Below are 12,834 nucleotides of genomic sequence, written 5' to 3'. Positions count from 1 at the left end.
CTGTATTTTCCTTTACAACTGAAAGTATATCTCTCAATTTTAATATTTTATTTTTACGCTTGGTTTTTAAAGCACCAAAGCACTATTTGTATGAAAGGTGCTCTATAGATAAAGTTTATTATTATTATTTTTAATATTATTATTATACTTTGTTACATTTTTGGTTAGGACAAAGATTCTAGTAGAGGTGGCCTCTTTTACCCCGTTCCAAAAAATTGGAAAACTACCTTCAGAATACACTGACAATGACCATCTACTGTCTCCTCTAACTGTGTATTGTCATCATGCATATCTTGTGTATTATTTATTGTAGTTGGTTTTGTCATTCTGTAAAGAAGCCACCTTTCAAGGCACTATATAAAATAATGTTTGTTATTATTATTTACATTTTTCATCGTTAAATCTGGCGAAGAGTCTTAAGAGAATATCAAAGAACACGTTGCTCTTACCTTTCCATTCCAAGAAATGCCCTCAGCTCGGATTGCAGAGATTGACCTCTCTGTCTCAAATTCTGAGAAACATAGACTCGATTGAAAAATGACCATTTCCTAAGATTCACATAACATCACCAGTCAACATTTGCCACTTGACATCAATAGAAACCATAGAGTACATGACATTTCCAATCAGTTTTCTTTCAAGGTACAATACCAATCGCCTTGCCAGAAGAGTTAAATTGCGGTAGATAAATATTACAAATGTCAGATACACGCAGAGTTGTTTGGATTACTATGAAAAGATTGGCAAATATATTTATGTTCATTATATTTCTTGGAGTGACAGAGCTAAAGAGAAAACAATACTTACCTTTATCTCTGCAGACAGGATCGCAAGGGATTCCCTTATACTGGGTTCCTATGTAAGAAATAATACATTATTCAAAAAACATGATATTTCTCTGTCCATTGGCAGCATGATTGTTTATCATTACAGTTTTAGTTAGCTTTAATTTTGTAAACCCCAAGTAAACATAGTTTGTGCATTTCTCTGAACTTTTTGCCATTTCAATTCAGTTGTTTGTAAGCTTATTTTACAGTTGCTAGGTTGATGAAGTTCCTGAACTGTGCAGTATTTCTTTTGGGTTTGGTGCGAATCATATTCTAGCGGTTGGGGGAAAAAAGCACAGGTGCCATCCCACCATTAAACCCTGAAACTTACCTTAGCCGATTCTTCAACTAAACCAGACATGTTAACTAAGTGTTACAGTATGTTTCAAAGTGTGTATTTTAGCAAACACAACTGAAGTTCTGTTGTCTCCTTGGAAACACCTGGAACTGGTGTGATGCTGGTTATATGACATCATTCGTTCTAAATGTAAATGCAGGTATTGGCACAACACAGTAAATTGATGTAAAGTTATGGATCCATTTATGATTTTCACTCAGTTTGAAAGAGTTCCTGTCGTGTGGTTAAACTTTGTGTTACGGAGGGTTAACTGGGGTTCTGGCTACTAGTTAGGCTTGGTCATTCAGTCATCTGGTTCATGAAATAGGAAGCTAAGAGATCTGTGTTTTAGTTTTACTGTTTGTTTTTGTTCCATAGAATAAGAAATGTTTCATTAATATTAGTAATAGAGTAGCTGTTTCTCTAAACAGTGTGTGTCAGTTTGCACTGCAGGTGTGCCAGGTAGAGACCATTTAAGAACCCAAAAATATGCTGTCATTTACTGCCGTGGCTAATTTCTGTTAACCTTGTCTCTCACTCACTTTGATGAGCAAAATGTTCATACATAAAGCATACATTTCTGATTGGTCAGAAGAAGCTTCTTAACATATAAGGTATAAAGAAAGTCAGAAAGTTAGGGACTTAGGTCAGCCTTAGGCAGTTAACCAAGACCATAATCCGATAAGAAGCTATTCCCTTTCATGTTGCTAAATCACATGTAGGATACATGAGTTACACCTCCACTTAAGAGACCTTAAAGAGACCTTGGCCAGCCAGGAGTGTAGAAAACCGTAAAACAGTTCTTGAGGACCTAATTGTTAACTCTTAACAGGCAAAGGTTCCTTCAGTCCTATGAGAAATATTTTAGAATTGAACTAAAGTGTGTTTCCGATTCAGGAGCATATGTCTGTCAGGGCCTGTTGGAGAGGCCCTGGATGAGAACCCCTGGCTGCAGTTCCACATCCCCCTGAAAGTAAATAGAGCCATAAGCACTGAGCTAAGGACACTGCTCCAGGACATGCTGGCTGTCGATCCTGACCAGCGACCAGAAGCCATCCAGCAGAAGAAGCAAGTCAGGCAAGCCATGGCACGAGAGAAAACATCTTTGTAGTGACTGATAGCAAGATGTCCGTGACCAAGGGCAATTCGTCTGAGTAAAGTCTGATTTCATTTTTATGTCCCGAAAGGCTACTGCCTTTGTGCTGTAGATTTCTGATTTAAACGGGCATTTCTATGGACAACTTTGACTTTTCTGTGGGTCCAATGAAAATAAGTTTTTTAACTTATTCTTTGTTACAGTTTTCGAAAGTTTAAAGACATTCACTGAGTTGACGATAAAGGAAAAGTTTCATCTTTCACCTCTTGGAAGGTAGGCCGGTCAGAGGTACAATATATGTCTTCGTGTCTTCATCCTCCATGTTTGTAACTACAGGTTTCACAGTGTTGAGCTAAGACACAAAAACACCTACAAATGGCAGATCCAAATGTATAAACCTGGGCTGAAAAAGTGTGTACAGTATATACTCTGTGTAGGTCTGATAAAAGTATTCGAGTCAAAGTGTCATATGGATACAAATTCTCATGATTTTGTATTGTGTGTTTTTTCTCTGTTCTGCTTTATTGAAAGAAATCAGATGCTCTTCCTGAAACTTACCTTAGCTGATTCTTCAGCTAAACCAGACAGACTTCTGAAATTCTCAAATATTATCAAATCTTGTTGGTGCAGAGGTGGTGGAGCCCATTACCAACAGACTCACAGCTGAAATTGCTGTGAAAAGGGCTTCTACCAAATATTAACATGTGGGTGAAAATGTATACAATTGTAATATTTCCTTTTTTCCCTTTGAAAGTATAACATATGTGGTGTGAGAAAGAGGTCCTCATTTAATTGCATGAAACTCTGGCACTGGCGCAACAAACTGAACAAAGTTCAAGGGGGTATACGCTTTCTGTAGACACTTTATTTCCTCTTTTTCCATACTCTAAGAAATGATTTGGGAAACCTGTGGGACACTGGAGGTCATTATACATGAGCCTCTTTCTGCACCTTTTAAGCCATTGAAACCTAGTTGCCTTGTTACAAGGTCTAATATTACAGTAGGTGTGGTTTCCGTCTCCTAATTTCTGAGAATGATCAAATTGGGGAATAAATTGTAGGGAATACCACTCTTGCACTTCTAAGAAAAGACTATCTCAAATGAAACTCGCTATAGAAAGACATCTTGTTGAAAAATTCTTTATTTTTTGTCATTTCTAAAGAAAAAACATTCATCAAGTCCTTCACAAATGTTTTGTGTGTGACTTTCTCTGTTGTTCCCTTTCACACTCAACTGAACTATGTGTTATGTCTTGTAAACGTAATCAAACATTTCACTTAGGTGTGTGGGTTAACACAAACCCATATTGTATGAAACATTCAGTTTTTCATTCAAGTTTTTTCTAACAATTGCATCCATGCTAGGACTACAGTAAACAACACTTTTTACTAAAGTAAATGAAATTGTTCATTAAACAAGACACATTGTTTTAAATGTATGCAATACGACGACACCAAAAACAACACTGAAACTTTTCATTGAAATACTGGACGAGATTGTGCATATTCAATGGATTTCTCCTGGTGCTTTTTTTCATCAGTCTTTTCATATTCTTGTTCTCTACTCAGGTGTCTCCTGTTCCTTTGGTGATGTCTGCTGTACACACATGGTATCATACACTTGAGCAAAGTGTGATACCACCGTTTGTTCTTCTCCTAAAATAAAGATGAACATTGACAAAAGTCAGAAGCACTCTTTTCTTTGACAGACGAACAAAACAATGCAAGAATAACCATACTCTCTGTTCCTTACTCATTTCTACCTGCCTGTTTGACCACTTTGTCTGCTTCAGTCAGGACAGGGTGCTGGGGCTGACTCTGAGCAATCTGAGAAGAGCTCTCTGTGATCTTCTCCCCTACAGTGGCTACATTGTACTCTTTTTGAAATCCAGGTATCGCCTCCGGTAAGTTCCTCGGTCCTTTTTGGGACTTGAAAGGGTAGAATCATTTTGTGACTACATTTCCTTGTCATGCACTGATATGTTCTGGTTTGTGTTCGATTACTGCAGGCGTTCAGGTACTTTCTTTTTGTTCTAGATTGGCAGTGTTTGAGATGGTAGGAACTTGTCATATTCTCAACTCTGAATGCTCTGTAAACATACTATTTTAGCAATTCTTAGAAATCTGAAAGCAGTGTTACCTGTATCATTTTTTGTCTTGGTAGTAGTATTGCAGCTCCAACATCAGCACTTAAATAATGGTTTGTGATGTTACTTGTCCTTGGAGTTAGTATACTCCTGAGAAGTCAAGAGAAATCTTACGTAAGCATTAATTATGTTTCACTTTTGAAAGCAAAGTACGTGTCAAGTACTTTGAAGGCATTTGTTGATACTTTTAAGCACTTTCGTTGATTATTATTATCCTTCAATTAGTTATTACAAGTCCAACATTCTCTACATGATCTCACTCCATATTCAGAATGTGGGAATACAATTGTTTTAAGGAAATGCCACTGAATAGATAGTAGCTGCACTCTACAAAGATGAATTTGCTAATTAATCAGTCAGGGACACAGCTTATACTTCAGTAGTCTTAGATCATGTAATGATGATTATTGTACTTTATAACTAGCAAAATCCCCATATCCTGTTCATTGCCCCTTTTTCAGTTATGTGGATTGACTTATCCCTGAAGTGGTTAATTCTCACCTTGACATCTCATAGAACAACTGAATCTCTACCAAGGGTGAATGTGTCCTTCCTCTTAATGTCTAAAAGAAAAGGTTAAAATTCATTGAAGCAAAATGCAACAACCCAAAATGTTGGGGAGGTCGTTTCCACAGTTATTTCATATGACAGTGCTTGGAGTGAAACTACATGACCATGGTGAAGAAGAAAAAACACTTTACCTTGTTCCTCCTGACTGATGTCCTTATGCGTGTTTTGCACAGTTGAGCGTTTTGTGTCTTGTCGTCTGTGTAGGCAACAGCCCTCTTCCCTGGGATAGAACTAGATGATATTTAGACACGTTAATTTGACTTCTCCATTGCTCACATTGATGTGGATATGATTATAATGCTCTGTTTTGTGGGCTTCCCAAGAAAACAATAAATCCCTTACTACTTGTTCGAAATGCAGTAGCACAGATCCTAACAAATACAAGAAAGAGAATATCATTCCTGTTTTGAAAAAACTTCACTGGTCACCTGTATTATCTAGGATAAATTTGAAAGTTCTTTTACTTGTTTTTAAAGCTTTAAGCGACCTAGCACGTCTGTACCTTACTGAATGTCTGTCTTCATATGTTCCTATACGTGACCTGAGATCTGCACATACTGGCCTACTGCAAATACCACATGTGAAATGCAGAAAGAGTGGAGAGGCTGCTTTTTGTTTTTATGCTTCCAAATTATGAAACTCACTTCCACTTTTTATTAGGCAGTCAAGCTCGGTACCTTGTTTTAAAAAACATTTGAAAATGTTGCTTTTAGTTAAAGTGGTTCTTTGTTCTTTCTATTTCTGTTTCTTTTTTTAGTTCTCTTTAATTGTTCTTATTTTATTACGACTTTCCTAATTTTTATTTATTTAATTGACATGTATGTTGCTTTACTGTATTGCTGTATTTTCCTTTACAACTGAAAGTATATCTCTCAATTTTAATATTTTATTTTTACGCTTGGTTTTTAAAGCACCAAAGCACTATTTGTATGAAAGGTGCTCTATAGATAAAGTTTATCATTATTATTTTTAATATTATTATTATACTTTGTTACATTTTTGGTTAGGACAAAGATTCTAGTAGAGGTGGCCTCTTTTACCCCGTTCCAAAAAATTGGAAAACTACCTTCAGAATACACTGACAATGACCATCTACTGTCTCCTCTAACTGTGTATTGTCATCATGCATATCTTGTGTATTATTTATTGTAGTTGGTTTTGTCATTCTGTAAAGAAGCCACCTTTCAAGGCACTATATAAAATAATGTTTGTTATTATTATTTACATTTTTCATCGTTAAATCTGGCGAAGAGTCTTAAGAGAATATCAAAGAACACGTTGCTCTTACCTTTCCATTCCAAGAAATGCCCTCAGCTCGGATTGCAGAGATTGACCTCTCTGTCTCAAATTCTGAGAAACATAGACTCGATTGAAAAATGACCATTTCCTAAGATTCACATAACATCACCAGTCAACATTTGCCACTTGACATCAATAGAAACCATAGAGTACATGACATTTCCAATCAGTTTTCTTTCAAGGTACAATACCAATCGCCTTGCCAGAAGAGTTATACTGCGGTAGATAAATATTACAAATGTCAGATACACGCAGAGTTGTTTGGATTACTATGAAAAGATTGGCAAATATATTTATGTTCATTATATTTCTTGGAGTGACAGAGCTAAAGAGAAAACAATACTTACCTTTATCTCTGCAGACAGGATCGCAAGGGATTCCCTTATACTGGGTTCCTATGTAAGAAATAATACATTATTCAAAAAACATGATATTTCTCTGTCCATTGGCAGCATGATTGTTTATCATTACAGTTTTAGTTAGCTTTAATTTTGTAAACCCCAAGTAAACATAGTTTGTGCCTTTCTCTGAACTTTTTGGCATTTCAATTCAGTTGTTTGTAAGCTTATTTTACAGTTGCTAGGTTGATGAAGTTCCTGAACTGTGCAGTATTTCTTTTGGGTTTGGTGCGAATCATATTCTAGCGGTTGGGGGAAAAAAGCACAGGTGCCATCCCACCATTAAACCCTGAAACTTACCTTAGCCGATTCTTCAACTAAACCAGACATGTTAACTAAGTGTTACAGTATGTTTCAAAGTGTGTATTTTAGCAAACACAACTGAAGTTCTGTTGTTTCCTTGGAGACACCTGGAACTGGTGTGATGCTGGTTCTATGACATCATTCGTTCTAAATGTAAATGCAGGTATTGGCACAACATAGTAAATTGATGTAAAGTTATGGATCCATTTATGATTTTCACTCAGTTTGAAAGAGTTCCTGTCGTGTGGTTAAACTTTGTGTTACGGAGGGTTAACTGGGGTTCTGGCTACTAGTTAGGCTTGGTCATTCAGTCATCTGGTTCATGAAATAGGAAGCTAAGAGATCTGTGTTTTAGTTTTACTGTTTGTTTTTGTTCCATAGAATAAGAAATGTTTCATTAATATTAGTAATAGAGTAGCTGTTTCTCTAAACAGTGTGTGTCAGTTTGCACTGCAGGTGTGCCAGGTAGAGACCATTTAAGAACCCAAAAATATGCTGTCATTTACTGCCGTGGCTAATTTCTGTTAACCTTGTCTCTCACTCACTTTGATGAGCAAAATGTTCATACATAAAGCATACATTTCTGATTGGTCAGAAGAAGCTTCTTAACATATAAGGTATAAAGAAAGTCAGAAAGTTAGGCACTTAGGTCAGCCTTAGGCCGTTAACCAAGACCATAATCCGATAAGAAGCTATTCCCTTTCATGTTGCTAAATCACATGTAGGATACATGAGTTACACCTCCACTTAAGAGACCTTAAAGAGACCTTGGCCAGCCAGGAGTGTAGAAAACCGTAAAACAGTTCTTGAGGACCTAATTGTTAACTCTTAACAGGCAAAGGTTCCTTCAGTCCTATGAGAAATATTTTAGAATTGAACTAAAGTGTGTTTCCGATACAGGAGCATATGTCTGTCAGGGCCTGTTGGAGAGGCCCTGGATGAGAACCCCTGGCTGCAGTTCCACATCCCCCTGAAAGTAAATAGAGCCATAAGCACGGAGCTAAGGACACTGCTCCAGGACATGCTGGCTGTCGATCCTGTCCAGCGACCAGAAGCCATCCAGCAGAAGAAGCAAGTCAGGCAAGCCATGGCACGAGAGAAAACATCTTTGTAGTGACTGATAGCAAGATGTCCGTGACCAAGGGCAATTCGTCTGAGTAAAGTCTGATTTCATTTTTATGTCCCGAAAGGCCACTGCCTTTGTGCTGTAGATTTCTGATTTAGACGGGCATTTCTATGGACAACTTTGACTTTTCTGTGGGTCCAATGAAAATAAGTTTTTTAACTTATTCTTTGTTACAGTTTTCGAAAGTTTAGAGACATTCACTGAGTTGACGATAAAGGAAAAGTTTCATCTTTCACCTCTTGGAAGGTAGGCCGGTCAGAGGTACAATATATGTCTTCATGTCTTCATCCTCCATGTTTGTAACTACAGGTTTCACAGTGTTGAGCTAAGACACAAAAACACCTACAAATGGCAGATCCAAATGTATAAACCTGGGCTGAAAAAGTGTGTACAGTATATACTCTGTGTAGGTCTGATAAAAGTATTCGAGTCAAAGTGTCATATGGATACAAATTCTCATGATTTTGTATTGTGTGTTTTTTCTCTGTTCTGCTTTATTGAAAGAAATCAGATGCTCTTCCTGAAACTTACCTTAGCTGATTCTTCAGCTAAACCAGACAGACTTCTGAAATTCTCAAATATTATCAAATCTTGTTGGTGCAGAGGTGGTGGAGCCCATTACCAACAGACTCACAGCTGAAATTGCTGTGAAAAGGGCTTCTACCAAATATTAACATGTGGGTGAAAATGTATACAATTGTAATATTTCTTTTTTTCCCATTGAAAGTATAACATATGTGGTGTGAGATAGAGGTCCTCATTTAATTGCATGAAACTCTGGCACTGGCGCAACAAACTGAACAAAGTTCAAGGGGGTATACGCTTTCTGTAGACACTTTATTTCCTCTATTTCCATACTCTAAGAAATGATTTGGGAAACCTGTGGGACACTGGAGGTCATTATACATGAGCCTCTTTCTGCACCTTTTAAGCCATTGAAACCTAGTTGCCTTGTTACAAGGTCTAATATTACAGTAGGTGTGGTTTCCGTCTCCTAATTTCTGAGAATGATCAAATTGGGGAATAAGTTGTAGGGAATACCACTCTTGCACTTCTAAGAAAAGACTATCTCAAATGAAACTCGCTATAGAAAGACATCTTGTTGAAAAATTCTTTATTTTTTGTCATTTCTAAAGAAAAAACATTCATCAAGTCCTTCACAAATGTTTTGTTTGTGACTTTCTCTGTTGTTCCCTTTCACACTCAACTGAACTATGTGTTATGTCTTGTAAACGTAATCAAACATTTCACTTAGGTGTGTGGGTTAACACAAACCCATATTGTATGAAACATTCAGTTTTTCATTCCCGTTTTTTCTAACAATTGCATCCATGCTAGGACTACAGTAAACAACACTTTTTACTAAAGTAAATGAAATTGTTCATTAAACAAGACACATTGTTTTAAATGTATGCAATACGACGACACTAAAAACAACACTGAAACTTTTCATTGAAATACTGGACGAGATTGTGCATATTCAATGGATTTCTCCTGGTGCTTTTTTTCATCAGTCTTTTCATATTCTTGTTCTCTACTCAGGTGTCTCCTGTTCCTTTGGTGATGTCTGCTGTACACACATGGTATCATACACTTGAGCAAAGTGTGATACCACCGTTTGTTCTTCTCCTAAAATAAAGATGAACATTGACAAAAGTCAGAAGCACTCTTTTCTTTGACAGACGAACAAAACAATGCAAGAATAACCATACTCTCTGTTCCTTACTCATTTCTACCTGCCTGTTTGACCACTTTGTCTGCTTCAGTCAGGACAGGGTGCTGGGGCTGACTCTGAGCAATCTGAGAAGAGCTCTCTGTGATCTTCTCCCCTACAGTGGCTACATTGTACTCTGTTTGAAATCCAGGTATCGCCTCCGGTAAGTTCCTCGGTCCTTTTTGGGACTTGAAAGGGTAGAATCATTTTGTGACTACATTTCCTTGTCATGCACTGATATGTTCTGGTTTGTGTTCGATTACTGCAGGCGTTCAAGTACTTTCTTTTTGTTCTAGATTGACAGTGTTTGAGATGGTAGGAACTTGTCATATTCTCAACTCTGAATGCTCTGTAAACATACTATTTTAGCAATTCTTAGAAATCTGAAAGCAGTGTTACCTGTATCATTTTTTGTCTTGGTAGTAGTATTGCAGCTCCAACATCAGCACTTAAATAATGGTTTGTGATGTTACTTGTCCTTGGAGTTAGTATACTCCTGAGAAGTCAAGAGAAATCTTACGTAAGCATTAATTATGTTTCACTTTTGAAAGCAAAGTACGTGTCAAGTACTTTGAAGGCATTTGTTGATACTTTTAAGCACTTTCGTTGATTATTATTATCCTTCAATAAGTTATTACAAGTCCAACATTCTCTACATGATCTCACTCCATATTCAGAATGTGGGAATACAATTGTTTTAAGGAAATGCCACTGAATAGATAGTAGCTGCACTCTACAAAGATGAATTTGCTAATTAATCAGTCAGGGACACAGCTTATACTTCAGTAGTCTTAGATCATGTAATGATGATTATTGTACTTTATAACTAGCAAAATCCCCATATCCTGTTCATTGCCCCTTTTTCAGTTATGTGGATTGACTTATCCCTGAAGTGGTTAATTCTCACCTTGACATCTCATAGAACAACTGAATCTCTACCAAGGGTGAATGTGTCCTTCCTCTTAATGTCTAAAAGAAAAGGTTAAAATTCATTGAAGCAAAATGCAACAACCCAAAATGTTGGGGAGGTCGTTTCCACAGTTATTTCATATGACAGTGCTTGGAGTGAAACTACATGACCATGGTGAAGAAGAAAAAACACTTTACCTTGTTCCTCCTGACTGATGTCCTTATGCGTGTTTTGCACAGTTGAGCGTTTTGTGTCTTGTCGTCTGTGTAGGCAACAGCCCTCTTCCCTGGGATAGAACTAGGTGATATTTAGACACGTTAATTTGACTTTTCCATTGCTCACATTGATGTGGATATGATTATAATGCTCTGTTTTGTGGGCTTCCCAAGAAAACAATAAATCCCTTACTACTTGTTCGAAATGCAGTAGCACAGATCCTAACAAATACAAGAAAGAGAATAGCATTCCTGTTTTGAAAAAACTTCACTGGTCACCTGTATTATCTAGGATAAATTTGAAAGTTCTTTTACTTGTTTTTAAAGCTTTAAGCGACCTAGCACGTCTGTACCTGAATGTCTGTCTTCATATGTTCCTATACGTGACCTGAGATCTGCACATACTGGCCTACTGCAAATACCACATGTGAAATGCAGAAAGAGTGGAGAGGCTGCTTTTTGTTTTTATGCTTCTAAATTATGAAACTCACTTCCACTTTTTATTAGGCAGTCAAGCTCGGTACATTGTTTTGAAAAACATTTGAAAATGTTGCTTTTAGTTAAAGTGGTTCTTTGTTCTTTCTATTTCTGTTTCTTTTTTTAGTTCTCTTTAATTGTTCTTATTTTATTACGACTTTCCTAATTTTTATTTATTTAATTGACATGTATGTTGCTTTACTGTATTGCTGTATTTTCCTTTACAACTGAAAGTATATCTCTCAATTTTAATATTTTATTTTTACGCTTGGTTTTTAAAGCACCAAAGCACTATTTGTATGAAAGGTGCTCTATAGATAAAGTTTATTATTATTATTTTTAATATTATTATTATACTTTGTTACATTTTTGGTTAGGACAAAGATTCTAGTAGAGGTGGCCTCTTTTACCCCGTTCCAAAAAATTGGAAAACTACCTTCAGAATACACTGACAATGACCATCTACTGTCTCCTCTAACTGTGTATTGTCATCATGCATATCTTGTGTATTATTTATTGTAGTTGGTTTTGTCATTCTGTAAAGAAGCCACCTTTCAAGGCACTATATAAAATAATGTTTGTTATTATTATTTACATTTTTCATCGTTAAATCTGGCGAAGAGTCTTAAGAGAATATCAAAGAACACGTTGCTCTTACCTTTCCATTCCAAGAAATGCCCTCAGCTCGGATTGCAGAGATTGACCTCTCTGTCTCAAATTCTGAGAAACATAGACTCGATTGAAAAATGACCATTTCCTAAGATTCACATAACATCACCAGTCAACATTTGCCACTTGACATCAATAGAAACCATAGAGTACATGACATTTCCAATCAGTTTTCTTTCAAGGTACAATACCAATCGCCTTGCCAGAAGAGTTATACTGCGGTAGATAAATATTACAAATGTCAGATACACGCAGAGTTGTTTGGATTACTATGAAAAGATTGGCAAATATATTTATGTTCATTATATTTCTTGGAGTGACAGAGCTAAAGAGAAAACAATACTTACCTTTATCTCTGCAGACAGGATCGCAAGGGATTCCCTTATACTGGGTTCCTATGTAAGAAATAATACATTATTCAAAAAACATGATATTTCTCTGTCCATTGGCAGCATGATTGTTTATCATTACAGTTTTAGTTAGCTTTAATTTTGTAAACCCCAAGTAAACATAGTTTGTGCCTTTCTCTGAACTTTTTGGCATTTCAATTCAGTTGTTTGTAAGCTTATTTTACAGTTGCTAGGTTGATGAAGTTCCTGAACTGTGCAGTATTTCTTTTGGGTTTGGTGCGAATCATATTCTAGCGGTTGGGGGAAAAAAGCACAGGTGCCATCCCACCATTAAACCCTGAAACTTACCTTAGCCGATTCTTCAACTAAACCAGACATGTTAACTAAGTGTTACAG

This window comes from Lepisosteus oculatus, unplaced genomic scaffold (assembly GCF_040954835.1).
Source record: "Lepisosteus oculatus isolate fLepOcu1 unplaced genomic scaffold, fLepOcu1.hap2 HAP2_SCAFFOLD_42, whole genome shotgun sequence".
Taxonomy (NCBI): domain Eukaryota; kingdom Metazoa; phylum Chordata; class Actinopteri; order Semionotiformes; family Lepisosteidae; genus Lepisosteus; species Lepisosteus oculatus.
The sequence above is the reverse complement of the archived record's forward strand: the minus strand, read 5'-3'. Positions refer to the sequence as shown.